Consider the following 19,419-nt stretch of genomic DNA (forward strand, 5'->3'; position numbering starts at 1 on the left):
TTAGCAAACGCTCATCTATTTGCATTAAGATATCTTCCTCAGAATGCAGCTGCCACTACTCAGGTACGGAACCTGCAGCCTCATGTTCAAGAGCAGAACACCCCCATTAGCCATGAGCCACCGTGAAGGGTCCTAATAAAAAATGTTTTCTAAACACAATTTCAGGATGTTGCCCTACTAATCATGATTTCTTTATAGTAGTTTTGATAAAAATATGGCAAGTTTGCTGTGCATAGTTTCTATATTAATTTTAAGTGCTAGAAAAAAATATCAGCTGTGAGTTACTTTGCATCATGGACCATAAGAACTATGGCGAGTTAGCGCAAATCGACATAAAAATAAGGGGAGGAAGAGGCAAGGTAAGCGCTAACTATCAAGTGTTTATTGGGGACACAGGTACATTAAATGTATACCAAAAACCTACGAACATGCATTTACAAGCACGCATTACAGCACCTACATAATATTTTTTCAATAAACTGACTCTCCAAGAGAAAGAAAGTAACTGATGTGTTGCTGATACATGAAGCCCCAAGTTTCCTGATGTGAAAAGCTTCTGTTAATTCACCTACAGCTGCATCCTTACTTTGACCTATAATCCTGATCTGGTCTAGCCATGGCTCACACTGATGTGCTTGGCAGCGGGCAGGCAAATGCGTCCTGTCTAAATTTACTCTTCAAAGACAGCTTGTGTTCCCATGCAGGCTCATTTACGCAGCGCCAGTCTGGCAAACGTTGCTCTTACCGCAGGTAGCGGTATTCTGTACGTCAGGAGCTTGATGTGGGTGAGCTGGTGTAACATTTGAAGAAAAACAGCTCTAGAGAGATGAGGACGAAAAGAACATGTATTCAGTTGGAAGTTTAGTGCCTGTCCATTGTACATGTTCTTCTTTTCGTCCTCATCTCTCTAGAGCTGTCTTTCTTCAAATGTTACACCAGCTCACCCACATCAAGCTCCTGCTGTACAGAATACCGCTACCTTGCGGTAAGAGCAACGTCTGCCAGACTGGCGCTACGTAAACGAGCTTGCATGGGAACACGAGCTGTTTTTAAAGAGTAAATTTAGACAGGACGCATTTGCCTGCCCACTGCCAAGCACATCAGTGTGAGCCATGGCTAGACCACATCAGGATTATAGGTCGAAGTAAGGATGCAGCTGTAGGTGAATTAACAGAAGCCGTTCACATCAGGAAACTTGCAGCTTCATGTATCAGCAACACATCAGTTACCTTCTTTCTCTTGGAGAGTCAGTTTATTTTTAAAAAATTATGTGGGTGCTGTAATGCGCGCTTGTAAATGCATGTTCGTAGGTTTGTGGTATACATTCAATGTACCTGTGTCCCCAATAAACACTTGAGAGTTAGCGCTCACCTTGCCTCTTCCTCCCCTTATTTTTATGCCGATTTGCGCTAACTGGCCATAGTTCTTATGGTTTGTAATACAGTATGAACCGACTAGACCAGCAACAAATGTAAGTGTGTTAGTTTCATGTTTACTTTGCAAGAAAATTTGCTCAGTGTGCATGAATTTGCTTTTCAATGCACCTTGAGAAACATGCAGAGTGCTTACACAAGACAACTGGCCAGCCAAAACACAACGAACAAAAATGTCAGTAAAAAATAGAAATATAACCACAGTGAGCATCAGGCATAAATGTACATCTAAGCAAAGCTTAGAAACTACTAACTCGAAAAAGGTGACATGCATTGCTCCTCATACGTAAAACAAATAACCATGCCATAGCACTTACTACTAGGCAATTATTAAAAATATGAAACAATTAAATATAAAAAATCAAAGCACAGCATAAAGGAAGTGTCTAAGTCAAACTTACATTCCCATCTACCACTTCAAACAGCTTGGGCTCTTGAGGTGCGGAGCTTGATGCAGCAAGAGAACTGTCATCTGAAGAGGCAAATAATATTGTCACTGAATGTCCCACAAGAAAAAGTCAGCAATATTGAAGCAAATGTGAAGCACAATTAAAGCAGCAAACAGGTTACCCTAGATAAACATGCATTAATGGGACACTAATTATGCAATAGGTGGAATATTAGTTGAAAAATTAAGGTCAAAGTTCTAGTTTTCGGATTTCATGCTGCCGCCAGACTGGCAGTGTGACATCATTAATTTCGAAGCATACATTTTTGTTTTTCATATTTGGGCTTCGTTGCCTAACTGCCAGAAGCTTGCCATTTTCAATGCTTGGCTCCTTTAAAACACAATGTAGCCGATTTTTACCCACAAACAATTAACCATTGGGCTTAGCAGACACTCTGGTGCAGGAACTTTAAGGCATCATCGCTCACCTTCTCTTTTGCACATTTTCTGGCTTATCGAAATTAAGCCGTCTTCTGGAAGTAACCGAGGGCCTTTTTGGTATTGTGGAAGAGTAATTTAGTAATGCAGGTGAAACCATTTTTATGTTAACTGTGGCTTAAAGGATGTATCAACAGAAAACTGGCAAACTTTGAAGCAGCTGGTAAAAAACAAAATGACTTTCTCCTCCTCCTAGATGAGATATGTTGAATTTTCTACAATAACGATCATTCAAACACAGTTTAAGCAAGTTATTCCACATACCAATATCAGCCTGGTCTGTCCTCCCCAGGTCCAGAAGCTCATCTTCCAGTGCATGGCTGTAACTGGCACCTGCAAATCACAATATTGCATCACAATTTCTAGTTTCATAAGCAATTTGGACTTTTTGCATAACTATGCCAGCAAAACATCATGCAATTGTCTGAACACATCTTTAATGAACTTCACAAAGCACCATGTAAATGAGTGCGGCAAATTAGTTCTAGGGAAGCCTGTGAGTTGGAGGAAAGTCTACAAGATGAAAAAATTGTCACTGACCTCAAGAGCAACGACTTGGTCAGGCACGCACAAACAACGACAAAGTGAGGGGTAGGCAACACAAGCGCTTGTGTTTTCTACTCCTCACTTTGTCCTTGTTTGTGCATGCTTGACCGTGATCTGCTATGTCATCGACCTGACTGTAGCATGAAGCTATAAAGGAAACCCATACGAGTTTCTCAGAAAGAAAGCTTTGCAGTTGAAGAAAATCCCGGACAAGGACGAATTTTTCAACTGCAAAGCTCTGTTTAAGAAGCTCGTACGCGTTTCCTTTGTAGCTTCATACTACAGTCGAGTGGATGACAATTTTCCCCTTATACTATCAACAACACATACACAACTACTTTTCACTACTGCAATGAAGTCATAAAAGTAATCGTCAAGGATAACTGGGGGTGTAGCATATATATAAAGTTCTCTTTAAACCATAACATTTTGTTATAAAAGTGCATGAGTGTATCGACACACTACTTTTGTGGAGTTTCTAGATGAGGCAGACATACTTTGCTGTGAATAATGCACTTCAGAAAACTTATCAAAAATTCATGAAATTTGTTTAGAACCTTGAGGGCAGCAGTTTGTAGGGCAAATTTGGATGCAGTGACAACTTAATACAGCTACATTTTTTTACATTGAGAATTATACTGAATTCTAGATACTTATAAAATTTGAATGCTTCATCAAGGCGATAATGGAACAAACACAGCGGGAGTACAGAAAAGGCAGCCTTATTTGCCGATGCACACAAACTTGAGTCTACGTGCCTTGTGCCTGCCATGCCTCACAAGGAATGGCGGTTTGCATCTACAATAGACGTGCGCCAGCGCCTGCTCGCACATAGATGTCTCAGCAGGCATCATTTCATATTGCTATCGACAGTGCTTCAAAATTCTTAAATATTTATCAAAGTAACTGTTTTAAATTTAGGGATGTAAAGTCCATGCGAGGAGGAAAGAAAAAGCACTTCCTCATGTGAACATTACCGTATAGTGCGAAATATAAGTCGACGTTTTTTCCAAAAAAATACTACTCAAAGGTCGCCCCTTGACTTATTATATATATATATATATATATATATATATATACATATATATATATATATACCGGCCCTTGGCACAACCTGAATAGTCATCTGGAAACATGTAGAAGCGCAGACTTTTCGGCATCCACATTTTTATCGCCTCCATGGTGACCGATGCGGCCCAACATTGACGCGGCCTATGCAGTTGGATCGACACCATCTTCCCTTCTTGTGCAGCAATCGTTCCTAGCATTGCTAATTTGCCGACAACCCACAAAATAAGTACTAGTACTCGACGTCAGATCACCACAGCATTTTAAAAAAAAGTGATCGAATATGCTGAAATGCATGGGAGCATGTCCGCCCAGCGGCACTTTGGCATTTTGGAAAAAAGCATCCAGTACTGGTGAACGCAGAAAGTCAAGCTGTCTGCCTGCAATGTGCGGAAGATGTCCTTTCGCGGGTGTCACGCGGTGCACCTGGAGCTCAAAGACAAGGGGGCAGATTTCATCCACGAGCATCGTGCCAGATCCTTGCCAGTGACAGCAGAACTCATCCGCATCAAAGCTATCGAGATCACTTGAGAATCCGGACTGTCCAAGGAACAATTCAAAGGCTCCATTTACTGGGTTCGTCGCTTCACGCGACGCAAGGAATTCGCACTTCGACGGTGCACATCCATATGCCAGAAGATGCCGAGGCATACGAGGACAAGCTGGTCGAAGTCCAGCAGTATGTTATCTGTCTCTGGCAGCAGCATGGGGACAGATCAGCAACGCGGACGAAACGCCGGTGTGGTTCGACATGCCGTCGTCCACCACAATGTGCAAACACGGCGCGAAGGATGTCAAGCTTCTTTCAACGAGGAATGAGCATTCGCGCTTCACGGTGATGCTCGCATGTGATGCAGACGGCAGAAAGCTGCCCCCATACATAATCTTCAAGAGGAAGACGCTCCCGAAAGAGGCTTTGCCACGGGATGTTGTCATTTGCGTGAGCGAAAAGGGCTATATGGACGAGGCCCTCATGCTCAATTGGATCAAGACCCTCTGGAATCGGCGACCCGGTGCACTCCTGCAGTGTCCGAGCATGCTCGTCTTGGTTGCCTTTCGCAAGCACTTGATCACAGGTGTGAAGCAGGCACTCCGCAACGGGAGGACAGAGTTCGCCGTCCTTCCGGGAGGTATGACATCAGCACTTCAGCCACTGGACGTCGTGCTTAACATGCCCTTTAAAGACCGTGTTCGTGAACAGTATAATCAGTAGATGGCCGGCGCATTATTATAACGTGCTTATTGAAAATTTTGCCAAGACAAAACTCAATCTTAATGCACCCAAGTTGAATGCACATAAGCCGTTTTACACCAAGAAACTTTCACATTTGGTGGGCCAAATAATGCAATTTACTAAAGATGCATAAGTAATTGCAAAGTAAAGACATACAGACACATATGATTACATAAGCTCTAATCTGTGCATGGACAAAGCTGGGTGTTGAAGTGCACATAGTTGCATCTATACACACCCCTTTCAGTCCATGTTTCTCATACTGTGTCACTAATCCTTTATCAGCAACTGTTGAAGTACGCTAGCTTTCCACAATAATAAAATTTAGGAGAAGGGGGCTTACATGATTTTACAAATTGCAGTGTGGAGGTGTAGAACATACATTTTAGAGTGCAATAAATAATACCCAAAACAAAGGTGAGCGAAGCCAGTTGCTTTCAAGAATGAACTTCAGATTTTTGTCTATAATGTTATCTTGGGTAACAGATTCACACATATATGTACTTGTTGCCAAAATTCCACATTTTAAGTACATTTCCACAGCATTTGCAGTACGAGTGAAAAGAACAGATGTTTACGGAGGTGAGCCTTGTTTTCTGTTTAACCTGAGTACTTCCGCAATTTCTAGTTATTAGTTATTGAATATGACTGATAAATCAACAAACAACCAATACTTACTGTGCCACTCCCAACACATAATTTCTGAACAAAGATTACAAGCAATTATAGTGAGCTATGACGTGGATACTTAACCTACATTTGTGCAGTACTTTACCTGCATGGTCTATCTGCTGAGTAGATATCTCTTCTCTAAGCAGAATATGTACAGCCTCTGACAGCTTTACGAGGTGACGCCAGTACTCATGGGGGATCAGGCCATCAAGGCATGGCAGGGCGTAGAAAAGAAGCCAGTGCTTCCATTCTGAAGCCTTCCAATGAGCCCTGTCATCGATGCAACGGGGTAGACGTGTGATGCAGTGAGGAGGTTGAATGCTTAACAAGCGGTTATTAACTTCTCTCACAGATGATGGGCTGCCTGCAGACATAAAAACGGCACAATGATTAATTATACAGAGCATTTTAAGGGACCAAGATGTCTCTCCAATACAGTAAAATTAAACCCGAAGAATGAAATCCATGGCACGTCAGTCAGAGTAACATATGCTTAAAGCATGCAAGTTACTGAAAATGGCAAAAAAGAAGTACTTCCAGTCATATCTAGACTCAATTACATTGGTTTTGGTCTGATTTGTGAAGGTGTGTGCACTGGTGAGCAGAGCTCTTCATTGTTGTATTTGGTGCGTCAACTATACGAAACTTTGCAGCGTATCAGGCAGCACTTCCTTATCAATACATTTAAAGTAATCTGTACGGACTTAACGTGGCATGAAGCACTAAGAGCATAGCAATGCTTCCTCCTCACAGCCACCTCATCACATTTTTTTACATATTTTAAATAAGCATGCATATTGCATACAGTGTACTGTGATGATGCCAAAAATTAATAAACAACCTCGTGCTACTCTCCGTGGGCTTTTCCAGTCACCTCACACATGCTACTCACCTAATACTATTCTTCTAATATGTGCCATAATACAGCAATAGTTAAAAGGGTCGCTGAAATTATTTTTGTCATAACCAAGTGATTTATACGGTGGTCACACCTTTTAAAGCAACCTCACAAATTTTGTAACAACACACAGCACCAAGAGAGGTACAAGCAATTATAGATTCAACATGTACGCTGTAGTGCAAACACATGGCGAGAGAAAAGACTGGAATATGGTACAGTGTGTGCCCCCTTTCCACTAGACTGGACACGATGCAATACCAACTAACCCATCAGTCTATACCTTTAAAGATTACTCTCCACGAAAGCTACAGCCTTCATCCTCAAAACCTATTCCACACTTGTGCTTACGTTCAGCGTAAAATTGTGTGGTTAACATCATAAAGCTGCACACGTGCTGCGAGGGTTAGTGTTGTGGAGAGCTCAGAATTTAGACTACCTGAGGTTCTGTAGCATGTACTTTGGCTTTTCCAAAGCACAGCAGCATTGAAACATGGTTACCATGGCTACGATTGAACCTATGACTGCCTGTTGAGCAGCCGAGTGTCATAACCACTGTGTTAGTAGGGCATTTCTGTCTTGTAACCTACTAGGCACTGTATAACATAGCTTTGCAAGCGTTCTCTACTTCTAGTCCATTTTAACATGTGTGTTGAATTATCTCTTGCTTATGGCACACAATTAACACTTTTTGTAATTGCTGACATGTCGGAAGTCTCTCGTAAAGATCAGCTATGGCGCTTGTGTGCCTTTATGGGGGATAGCTCCCAGCCTGTTAGTTCGCAACTGATCCACCTTTGTGTTTGAGGCACAGGCAAGCCACAGTGCAGCAGGAACATGTAACGGTTATACCTTTCTTGCTGCACAAGACGCTGCTGTACCCAATTAGTTTCTACAAAACCTAGTCTCGTAATTGTTCCTTACAACTAACACAGGATAGTCCATCAGCCACCAGTAACTACTTTCAGCGTCTGTTGCTTTATTTATCACTCCCTCCCCTCTGTCCATATCCTTCAACAGGTCTTGACCTTCCCTCCAAAGCACACACTTGCAGAAATGTGCAAATAACAGCTGATGCTTGGTCCTAGTTCTTAGCCATGTGCATGCTGATGATTTGAGCAAATGTCTGTGTTATAGCCTTCCATGTTTTGTTTTTTCTTTGTTTCTTTTTTTTGCTTGCAAAAATGATAACTAACCATTACAATATGCTAGTGTTGCATATCTGCACTGCTACATTGCAGTTGTTGCAGATGCTGCTATGCAAGAAGCAATTAATATACACACTTAAGTGGCATCATCAAGCCATTCAAGCAAGATGAACAGAGATAGATGAAAAGTATACAGAGCAAAGTCACTGAAATCAGCACATCTACAATCTTCATAATCTGTGTACACTAGAACATGACCCTCCCCCCCCTTTAACAGTCCCTAGAAACTTCCCTACTGGATAAGAACAATTTGTATGCTGCAGTTACGTAATTCAGTATTAAAAACCATAATATGCAAAAGCACAAGCTATATTACTGCAGAAGTAACTGCTCATCGTCATTAATCATTCTATGCTACATTATCACTTAAGAATGCCACAGAACACATTTGTTTACAAATGGCACTCTTCTCGCAAATTACAATCTTTTATTCACTTTTCTATCATCATACTCATTTGTTTTCTGCCTGTCTTGATAACGTTGCTTCTCTGTTCACCATTCATACATCTGATTTATATAGTTGGTTGATTAAACCTGCTGCATTCTGCTTTGGTTTGTTTAATCATTCAACATGTCCTGTATCAAACTCCTTGCCTCACAGAAGCACCTTCTGTAAGTGTTTGCTACAGTTGAAGCCTTGCTTGAATATTGCAAGTATAAGAAGCATGAAACAAAGTTTGAAATATACATACCGACGTAATACCGTTCAGAACAGTTAGTTGTACTAAACAAGGCCTCGCTTATCTGCCTTGTGACTCCTAGCAGAACACAGTGCATGTATTCGACGCTGACTCCCTTGACAAGGTTGAAATCTGAAAAATTACATTCAAAACACACACACTTACTGATTGAAGTCACCCGACGATAATGCTCCTACCAGAAAGAAACCAGGCAAGTGCCCTGCACCATAGGTCTCCGCCTGATATCAGGTGTTAGGCTGTATACAGAGTACTACCTCCCTGCCGCCTGCACTATGATAAATATGGAGCAGGGAACAGCTACCTGCTTAAAGAGCTCCTTAACAACCATGAGCTCGGAAATTGAGTTACATAGTGGCTGATGAGCACTAGTCCATTATGAACATCATCAGCCTATTTTTTTGTCCACTGCAAGACGAAGGATCTCCTATTACCCCTGTCTCGCACTAGCTGATTCAAACTTGCACCTGCAAATTTTTTTAATTTCATCATATCACCTCATTTTCTGCCATCATTGACAGCGCTTCCCTTCCCATAGCACCCATTCTGTAACTCTAGTGTTCACTGGTGATCTACACTACGCATTACTTGGTCTGCCCAACTCCATCTTTTTCTCTTAATGTTAGCTATGATATTGGAAACCCCCTTTGTTCTCTGATTCACACCGCTCTCTCCCTGTCTCTTAACATTTCGCCCAACATTTATTGTTCCATTGCTCTTTGTGCAGACGGTAACTTGTTCTCGAGCTTCTTGGTTGACCTACAAGTTTCTGCCCCATATGTTAGCACCGGTAGAATGCTATGATTGTACCCTTTTCTTTTCAACAACAGTGTTAAGCTCCTAGTCAGGATTTGGTAATGCCTGTCGTAAGCACTCTGACCTATTTTTATTCTTTTGTAAGCTTCGTTCTCATGGTAAGAGTCTCCTGTGAGTAATTGACCTAGGTAAACGTACTCCCGTACAAACTCTAGAGGCTGACGAGCGATCATGAATTCTTGTTTTCTTTGCCAGGCTATTAAACACTGCATTTTTCTTCTGCATACAAAACTTTAACCACACTCTTGCACTTGCTCAGTTAAGGTCCTCAATCATTTGTTGCAATTGATCTCCGCTGTTGCTGGAATATGAACACGTGGCGGCAAGAATATTTTTAAAGTGGTGCAGTAATAGCAAAGCTACAGGCGTTTGAACAATGAAAATGCAACTACTACTGTTTCTTGCTCTCATTTGCTACTCTCCCCATTTGCACTATCTGCCCCTTGTCACATACTCACCAACACTACGCAGTCTAGTGAAAGCTACATCTCGAATCTGCAGCCCAGAAAAAAGGGTCCTCCATTGTCCACCCCTAATCATGATCAGCGTGAAACTCACTGAATAGAAGCTTCATAAAAGGTTCGGTTGAGCACAGTGGGCAAGCATCCCTCCATTCTCAGAATACACAGTCAGCTCTTGCCAAGTTGGCACTGTCGTTCCTCGACTACTGACCAATCAAGAGTTTTTAGCCCTGCCGACACCTCCTGGAGCACCCTGTTGATGCGTGGTGGTGGTGCACAAAGGCAGCAGCGGATAGGGCAGGAGAGCAGTACAGGATTGTTTTTTGAATTAGTGGCGTTTCCTGCAGCACATAGGGCTGCAGCATTCACTGGTGGTTATGGTCACAGCATTCTCCAAGCGACGAGCATATTTGTTTAAAAGTGTAAAAAAATGTTAGACGTTTATGGGCTCTTTAAGTCTTCATAAGCTGGTTTCCCTTCCTTCTTAAGACTGTTTCAGCTGGTTGTTTAACACACCACCACATAAAAGCATAAAACAATGCCGCTGCATGCTTACCTTTAAGGCTCATTAAAGCTTATGGGCCCTTGAAACCATTCACTGTGTTTTCTGTGATGTATGCAATATGCATGTCTCTGATTACTTGACTATGTGTCCTTTCCTCAGCCGGCTGGTCAATGTAGCGCATGCCACCTGAAAATAATGAAATGGAAAGCTTGCTTGTACACTTTTACAAAGGCACTGCACTACATAAACTATATATGGTGACAACCAAAATATTAACAAGTTTTGCCCACAAAACCACACTGTGCCTGCAGGCTATGCATCCACAATCCAAAATGTAGTTGCAGAGAGACACCACACTTTCCAATTATGAAAATGTACCTGACCTTGCTACGTTATCTGGTGCAAACTACAAATTTAAAGGAACTTGTACGTACATGCACACAGTTTATGACAAAAACTGTTATGCTGTAGAGTTCAGAAGTTAGAGAGGGCAGGGCATTACTACTAATTTAAGTGACTGTGACTTAACAGTAGGGAATGATGACATTTGTTATTTTTTAAACCATACAATTGTATTTGTTTATAGTAAAATGTTAAAAAGAATCACTTCATTGCTTTTCAACTTCTTGATTTTTATGAGCCTGCTGCTGTGGGTTTTCTTCACCACCCTGTGTTTTCTTGTTTTCTACAATCGTAACATTGGCGACTGTGCCAGCTATGGCGGCAGCCTCAACCAAGTGACACCTGATTGCGAGTCTTTGCAAAGCATGCTGGTGTGCTTGCCACCAATACAGTCACAGTACTTCAAGATGCACCAGAGTGCAACTGTTTTCAGCAACAACATAATGCAATTTGCCTTTAGTGGCTACATGAAGCCGCAGCATCGTAAGGCTTATGTAAGCTGCTTATGTAATGCAGCTGTGTGAACACAAACATTATCACAAAGACTCTTGGCAGCTGTCCATATTTATTTGTTGCAAACTTGTTCATATAGGGTTGCCAACTGTCGATGAGTGGACAAAGTTGGAATGGAAGGGGATCGCCATTCTATTGTTAAGCAGAAAAAATCAAAGTTGGGACATTTGGTTATCGAAACTGGATCAAGTCACAACTTGGGACATTTACTCAGAAATAGAGACTGTATCGCTGAATTCAGGACGGTTGGCTACAGAATACTTGCTTCTACCATAACAAGAAACCATCACCTCTAACAATCTCATAACAGTATGTACTTAATGTAAAAAGAAAAAAGAAAGTAGTACTGTTGTCTTTTTTCTTTTCGTGTTAAAAATTAGATTGGTATGATCTTGTTACCTGCATGGATAAAAAAACTGCAAAAATGTGGTAACAGGGACGACAGATGCTTGTCCTCATATGCACAAAATTAGCTAATGAACCTATGAGCACTTTTACAGTGAGCTTGACAGAAATGAGTTTTGTCGAGGTATGTTTATTTTTGACACTGGCTTTCCAAATTTTCCTCACAGACGTGGTCAGTTAAAGTAACACATGGCACAGAAAACTGGAAAGTCACAGTATCTCTACTGCTGTACTTTTGCCTTAATGGCAAGTGCCTTGCATGTGTTGCTGCATGCACACTCATGTGGCATGTTTTGCCACACGTTTTAAGAAACGTAGCATGTCTATCACTTCATCCACAGTCAAGCTAAGCCAGGTTTTTGCACATAACAGACTTCCCAGTGAATATTTTCGAATTTAATTACTTGCACAAATATTCTCAAGATCCCACATAGAGCATGCTGTGTGTTGAAAGTTGCCCTTGCTTCCCAAGTCTTTGGGTGATATGAGGAGCAATATCTGTCTTGATAGTCGGCATTCTTGTGTGCAGCTACATCTTCTACACCAGTATTCTAGACTGAAAATATTAAAATAAGAAGACTGTTCCGTGCATACAAGAGACACCACTCAATTACAATAATTACACTATATAATACTGCAATTATAAAAACTGTTTGGAGATATCAGCACATTTCTTACCTTCTCTATGCGTTGCCATCGTGAGGCACCGAGGGCAGCCATGCAGACCGTTGAACTGAATCATGTTCAGAACGGCAGCACGTGCAGGTGCATCCACAGCACAGCACAGCACAAATACTCTAGATTGGTGTACAGATGATGCAGTCTTCCATGATATGGGCTTCATACTTTTTACCTGCTCAACAAACTTTGCAAGAAATGTCTGCATATTTGGGTGGGTTCTCCCAAACCATAGTGCTGTCAGAACAGGAATTTGAAGTCGTGTGGCAGGTGGTAGCTCATTCACCACAATTTGCAGAGGCCACACTGATGTCTTGGAGGACTTGAAAACTGGACTTCCATCTGTGTTGATGGTCAGAGTCAAGTCATCATAAGTCAAGTTCTCAGCTTTGCTAAGCTCATGAAAGCAAGCAGCACTTGTTATGTCAGTGACAGCATCACATCGCTGGCTTCTCTTCAACAACCCTTCTTCCAGGCTTTCCTTTGTCCTGTCAATGAGAAGGCAAAGCTGACTTGCTGTGTCCAAAGTCACAAAAAATGACCCTTTTGCATGCACCTTGGTGACATTTTCTTTGGTGCCACAGACAGTACATAGTGTGTTGCCGTTTTCCACTGTCAACACAGCCTGACAAACATCACAAAGGTACCAATAGGTAACTAAGCCGCTTTTCTTTGTTGACCACAGCTTTCTAAATGCGTACTTGTTGCGTGGCAACACGTCAGCTCCTGCGATGCTGTTCACCAGCGCAGCCAGATCGCCCAACGCTGTCCACGTCAAGCCATGCGTAACTGCATATGACATGGCCATAGCAGCAGCTCCTGCCTTGGACGTACCAAGGTTTGGCAGCGTTTCCGAGCTGAGTGCAGCAAATGTAGTGGCCAATATTTCCTCTTCGATAAAAGGCGGCGGCGATCCACTCTCAACTGAGTCGTCGCAGTCTTCTGCTTCCTCGCGAAACATGCAGCTTTCTTCAGACGAGACGGGTGAGGGTTCGCGGGACAGATCGTCGCCGGTGCAGGAAGGCGGTGCGTCATCCCCGCACGTAGACGGCTCTGCGCTGCTCGGTGCGCTGGAACAATCCGCGTTCTCCTCGCCTTCTTTCCAACGTCTGTAAAAAGTCGTTTTCGGCACGCCGAGTTCCTTGCTATGGTGCAAGTAGCTCTTTCGCGCCCTTTTCGACGGAACGTCGGCAATCGGCGCAATCTGAGCGATAAAACACACGTAATGTGTGCAAAACTGCTGCTACATAGAATAATTAACTGATCATTAATCGAACAGTGAACAAGCTACTAACCATTAATCGAAGACTAGATCGACCCTCAATTCGGCAGCGCCTAATTAGAGTCGCAGAACAGGAGGTCAAGATCAGTCGCTGGTCGTGGCCGCAGCTATCACTGAATGCACCAACCACAGTATAAGGCCTTCGGATTAACCCCATCGGCTTAATCCTGTATATTGGGGGCGAGCTCCACCCCTGGAAAATCTGGCGCCACCGTCGGCATGCATGACGTGACATGAAGGATCACGTGGACACGGTGGCCGCGTTGGCTGCTTCGGAAGCGCCAAAGCGACCTGAAAACGAAAGTTTAAGTCCCACTTGCGCTGCAGTTCTCATTAAGTGGGGAGGCTTTCCCGTCTTGGGTGTCTGCTTGACAACATCTGAAATCACTATAATCGGTAGTGGCTATACCTTTCGAGGCGTGCAGTATGGTAGGCTACTGCTCGGTGCCGCATTGCCGGACGTACGCAACGGAGCCCGGTGCCAGCCTTATTCACACGTAGCCGGAGGACAAAAAGCTGCGTGAATCTTGGCCCACGAAACTTAGAACGGGCAGACAGCCATCGGCTACAACTCGGGTATGCAGCAAGCACAGACACAACGAAGATTTCTGCTACGGCGCCGGGTCTGCGATATTCGGTGAGCAGAAGAAAACGCGCACTGAGACCCTCGCCCGCAATCGCTGCCCGGCGTGTGTGTATATATATATATATATATATATATATATATATATATATATATATATATATATATACACTTAGATTTAGGTGCACGTTAAGGATCCCAAGATCCCCATGTGGTCGAAATTTCCGGAGTCGCGCCTCCACTACGGCGTGTCTCGTAAAAGTGGTTTTGGCACGTAAAACACACCATTTAATTTTTTTTTTTGGAATGGAATAGGATCGGTAAGAAGCATATTTAAAAAAGGCGTATACGGTGTTTGTTTTATGAATTAACGCACTGGATTACGAAAGAGAAGCAGCGGGAAATTGCCCGCTGCATGAGAATACCAATAAACATATACAGTGCGATCGCTGCATTGAGACTTCATTCTGTTATGCGCCATTTGTTTACACGACAGTCCGCTATATGAACATATTTCACATAGCTTAATTGCGCTCAGCGACTGCCTACCTTTCATGCAAGAAGCCGGTTCGGGAGACTCCATCGCCGCGACCGCGTGCAGTGGCGTTTACTGTACGTACGTATTCGGTAAAGAGATAGCGTCTGTAAACGATTCTGTGCTTCCAGTTCGCCAATATTATTATATATCGACAGTTATATAACGAAGGAATAATTCTGTTCCGCGGTTCTATTGTGAGCTGCATGGTGCCACGAGGTGACCGCATGCACTTCGTTATAAAGGCGTTCGACTACAGCTAGGCCTGTATATTCGATCGTACGTGTTTCTAATAAATGTGAAAATATCACAATTAAAGTACACCAAACAGGTTGTCTTGAGGGTTATGTATATACATATACGCTTTATTGCCGAGAGCATGCAGCTTGTCCTTAACGACAAGCTGCATGCTCTCTGCAACACGGCTTTGTCCACGTAGTACAATTGTACTACGTGTACAAAGCCGTGTTTGTTGTTGTGGAATATATATTCTACAACAAATGCTGATGCTGATTATGTCAACATAAGGTAAAGCGTACCGGTATACCGCTTTACCTATGTTACATAATCGTGTGGTACGGAGACACTCTATCCCTGGTATGTTGAACTGACGCAGCATCCGGTTCTCTTGCTTTTGTCATATGTATACATATATAGCGACACGTCGGTATAGATGAAATGAATGTTTATTTTGTCGAACGCTGATGACAAGTCTACGAATACTCAACGTTCATACATTTCCGCTGGCATATAATTGATACACGTGGTAAATATTTTACGCAATCGCGTCTGATTGAAATTCAAAAATGGTTGAAGGCAAAGTGCAACATAATGTACAAGAGGTGACAACCCTCTTAGATCTGACCATGGTGTAAGAATATTATGAGCTGTGATCTGACCTGGGTTGAGTTAGAGTGAAAACTGCGTTACGAAAACGGCGCGGACAGTGGTCTTTCGTCTAAGTCGGATTCCTCGTTTCCGTTGCAGCTTTCGTGCATCGAAATATGACGTTTGGGTGCTACTTCGTAAGGATGTAAATTGTGAGCACGCATGCGAGCTAAGATCCTCTGTTCCAGCTCGCTCAGGTCTTCGAGAGATGAATACGTTCTAACATCTACGGCTGCACTTGTCTGCCTCCAACTAGTGCCGCCCTATACGCGCTATCGCGCTCGCCTATCGCAGTCTTCAGCATGCTTCCGGTGAACGACTTCATCGTCACTGCAAATCGAAAAATTATGATAACAAATTTTTCCACGGCGTTTTCCACATCATTACTACCTTTATTCTATGCTACTACTTCATGATTAGATCCGGTAAGCTTTCCATTGCACTAAAAAAAAGGTTACCATGAAAATTAGTTGTGCAGTCGCTTTAACGATTAGGCCGGGCACTGAAAAACATTTTCTTAGATGTAAATTAATGACACCTGCTTAAGCCTTTTGTAAACGAGTATATATAGTGATATAAACAAGCCGTTTATTTGTAGCGCAGCATACAGACGCACTTTCGTCCCCGTGTGGTGTACTCATCGGTCGTGGACGAAGCACGAGAATAAAACCGATGAACAAAAAAAAACTGAAATTTCAGTGGCTACGCTTGTCACTTTATACGAGAAATAAACATCTGCAACACTCACCTTACCACCGTAAAGAAGAAAATCAATTAACATCGGGGGAGAAAAAAAACTCGTTACTGGCGCCATCTAAACTTATCTACCACCATGGGCGGCCGTGTCCTTTAGACTAGGTCTGTATGTATGGTAGGGCTTTGTAATAGACGCTGTAGTGAGACATTTTGCATAGGTGATCTGTGATTTTACAAGTAGCTGTTTTATTATATCTATTTTATATTTATAGTAAACTATAATTATATCCGCGGGAACCGTTGTTGGTGCTGATAGTTTGTCGGTCGTGAACGAGCCTTCCTTGTGTGTCTCGAAACTCCGCCTGCACGACGATCGGTGCCAATTGGTACGAGACAATGTTTGCATGTGTACAGTACACAGAAGATAAGGAGCGGGCAGCGCTGCCTGTGACACGTATAAGAGATTTCGAGCCACAAAGCACAAGTGACTTCAAAAAGGACGCCGTTGTCATGGCGTATTGGGCGGACGAAGATGGAAGAGGCGAGAACTTTTACCCGGCCAACGTCACTGCACTCGCGGGTAAGCCGACGCGTCGCCGCCGCAGGCCATTTGCACCTAGAGTAGGGGTCTAAACACGTGGCCCACCGTGCTGTTCTTATAGTTTGCCTTCTTTCATTTGAGTTCTGTTTTAATCATTGTCAGACACCCTTGAGGACCTTCTGTGCAAATTGAAGAACTCGCGACACTCATTTCCCAGAGTGATATTGGGAAAGCTGCACAAAGGCAACTTGGTAAGATTTTTTCAATTATATTTTACAATGTGCTGTGTGAACGCGTACATTAGTTTTGGTTGATTATGCCAGTGGTAAAACAACACCTAATGGAATATATATATGACTTGAGTGCATCTTGCACATTAAGCTTTTTCGGTTTTTAGCTATATTTGATTCATGTGTGGGTCATTGTACCATCCTCACTATTGCATGGTTTGCCTCGTCGCAGATGTGAATGCTGTGGTAAAAGAAATGCCCCTGCACTGCAGTGTGGCACAGTCAGAGTGCATAGTTGCAGATAGTGATTGCTGAGGTCATGCTTGCTGGCCTGTCTTTGTCTTTGCACAAACAGTTTAGTAACAAGGCTATGATTTTGGCTGCTACCTGGCTCCTTGGGAATGTGCATAAGACCTCTCTACCACACATGCACATGTATTGTGTGGCAGAAAGGTCTTTGTTTCTTTTTCTTCAAAGTTTGGTTACACATGAATATTGCAATTATCAGGTTGAGGCACTGAAGAATGTGCATACATTGTACTCCTCCTATCTTATTCAAGCTGCGTATACCTTAAGGGCTTCTATGTCATTTGTGCGGAATTCCTGGTAACTACATCCCACTAGTCTTTCTTCCTGGTTGGCTGGCTGCCTGGTCTTGGTCTGTCAGGTCGCACATGTTGCATAATGGGGTTGATGGGTCACCGTATCTGCTCTTGTGAGGTTGACAGTGACCAAGTGACCACCTGAGCTTCAGTGTTTCACTGAAGATATGCTGTGCACCCACTCTGTTTGCATGATTGGCACAGTTGTAGTCTTGTTTTTTTTTCACACATACTTTGGGGACCATATGGGAATGAAATAGGCCCTTAGTTTTCTATATCGTCAACCTACTGGGTTTCTTACGAGCGTTACTTTGCTCCTCAGTTAAAGCTTACATAGCAAAACAGGTGCAGCTGCTGTAGTTTATTGCTGAGTTATCAAAGTTCAGTTCAGCAGTAAAATAAATACTGCACTGCAGCACCATCTTGTGGTACTTTGTGTTGTTCAGGAGAACTTTTCAAGGGATGAAAGATTGGTGTATCGTGCTGTGGCCTGCTAGTATAATTATACACTGAAAACGTTCAAAAGCACTGCTTTGGACCACAAATAATTTGCTAGTGAGGTGTGCACCTGCGCATATTATTGTTCATGATTATTATTATTATTATTGCTGTTATAATAATAATTATTACTATTAGCACCCACAATTATCTGCAAAATTGAGAGCAGAAGTGCAGCTTGGCAGACCATTACTGCTTACTTTAAGCATACCATTTGCATCAAGCCATCGCTCTAGCCTTCTTGGTGAAACTTGAGTATTTGTGATGTACTCTTGGCGTCAAATAAGACGTGAAGATTGGAGCGCATGGCCAAACCATAATGGAAGGTGTAGTGCGCACCATCCACTCATCACCATTGACAGGAGTGCAGATCCTGTTGACAGCACTGCACAAGGATGCTCTCCCTGTGCTGCAATATTTTCGTTTGTGTTCTGGTTCTCTTTTACTTGAATGCAAGAAAACAAAAATAAGAAGCAATGGAAGCTGAAATATTGCAGTATAGGGCGAGCATTATCACAGTGCGACGAAACTGTATGTCCTATCGGTGTCAATTGAAATGTGAACAGCAGCATCATCTTTTCTTGCTTTCAAATGAAAGAGAACCAGAACAGAAACAAAAATATTGCATTATAGGTGGAGCATCATTGTGCAGTGCGGTCAAACTGGATGTGTGTGCGTGTCACTGGTGCTGACTGGATGGTACACATTATACCTTCAATTATGCTTTGGTTACGCGCTTCACTGTTTGCGTTTCATTTGATGATAGTATGTTCATAGGGGGTTCTAGCTTCCTTTTGTGCATTCAGTGGCTTGTGCAGTTGTCTACTTGTGCTAATAATTTGTTGTTATTTATTTTTTCTAAGTGTTGCAATGCTGTTGGTGATAACGCCCTGATTATAAGGCAGACCTTATACATTTGTAAAAATGCTGCATAATTGTGAGGCATATAGCGCGTTAAAAAGACAAGGACAAAAGTGAGACGTGACACACACAGGCGCTTTTTAACGCGCTATATGCCTCACGATGTCTTACCAACAAGCCCAAATCACTGCTTTACTGCATAATTGTATGATACGTAGTTGGAAAAACATGGCTTTGGAGGCCATGATGTGGTGCTTTATTGACCTTGTAGAGTGTAGCA

At 42.6% G+C, this 19,419-nt stretch overlaps 1 pseudogene; it reads right to left on the reverse strand.

Annotated features, from left to right (window-relative positions):
• Positions 1-1,132: 1,132 nt before the first annotated feature.
• On the reverse strand, positions 1,133-13,384 carry LOC142567771 (uncharacterized; annotated as a pseudogene).
• Between the last annotated feature and the right edge of the window lie 6,035 nt (positions 13,385-19,419).

This window comes from Dermacentor variabilis, unplaced genomic scaffold (assembly GCF_050947875.1).
Source record: "Dermacentor variabilis isolate Ectoservices unplaced genomic scaffold, ASM5094787v1 scaffold_14, whole genome shotgun sequence".
NCBI lineage: Eukaryota > Metazoa > Arthropoda > Arachnida > Ixodida > Ixodidae > Dermacentor > Dermacentor variabilis.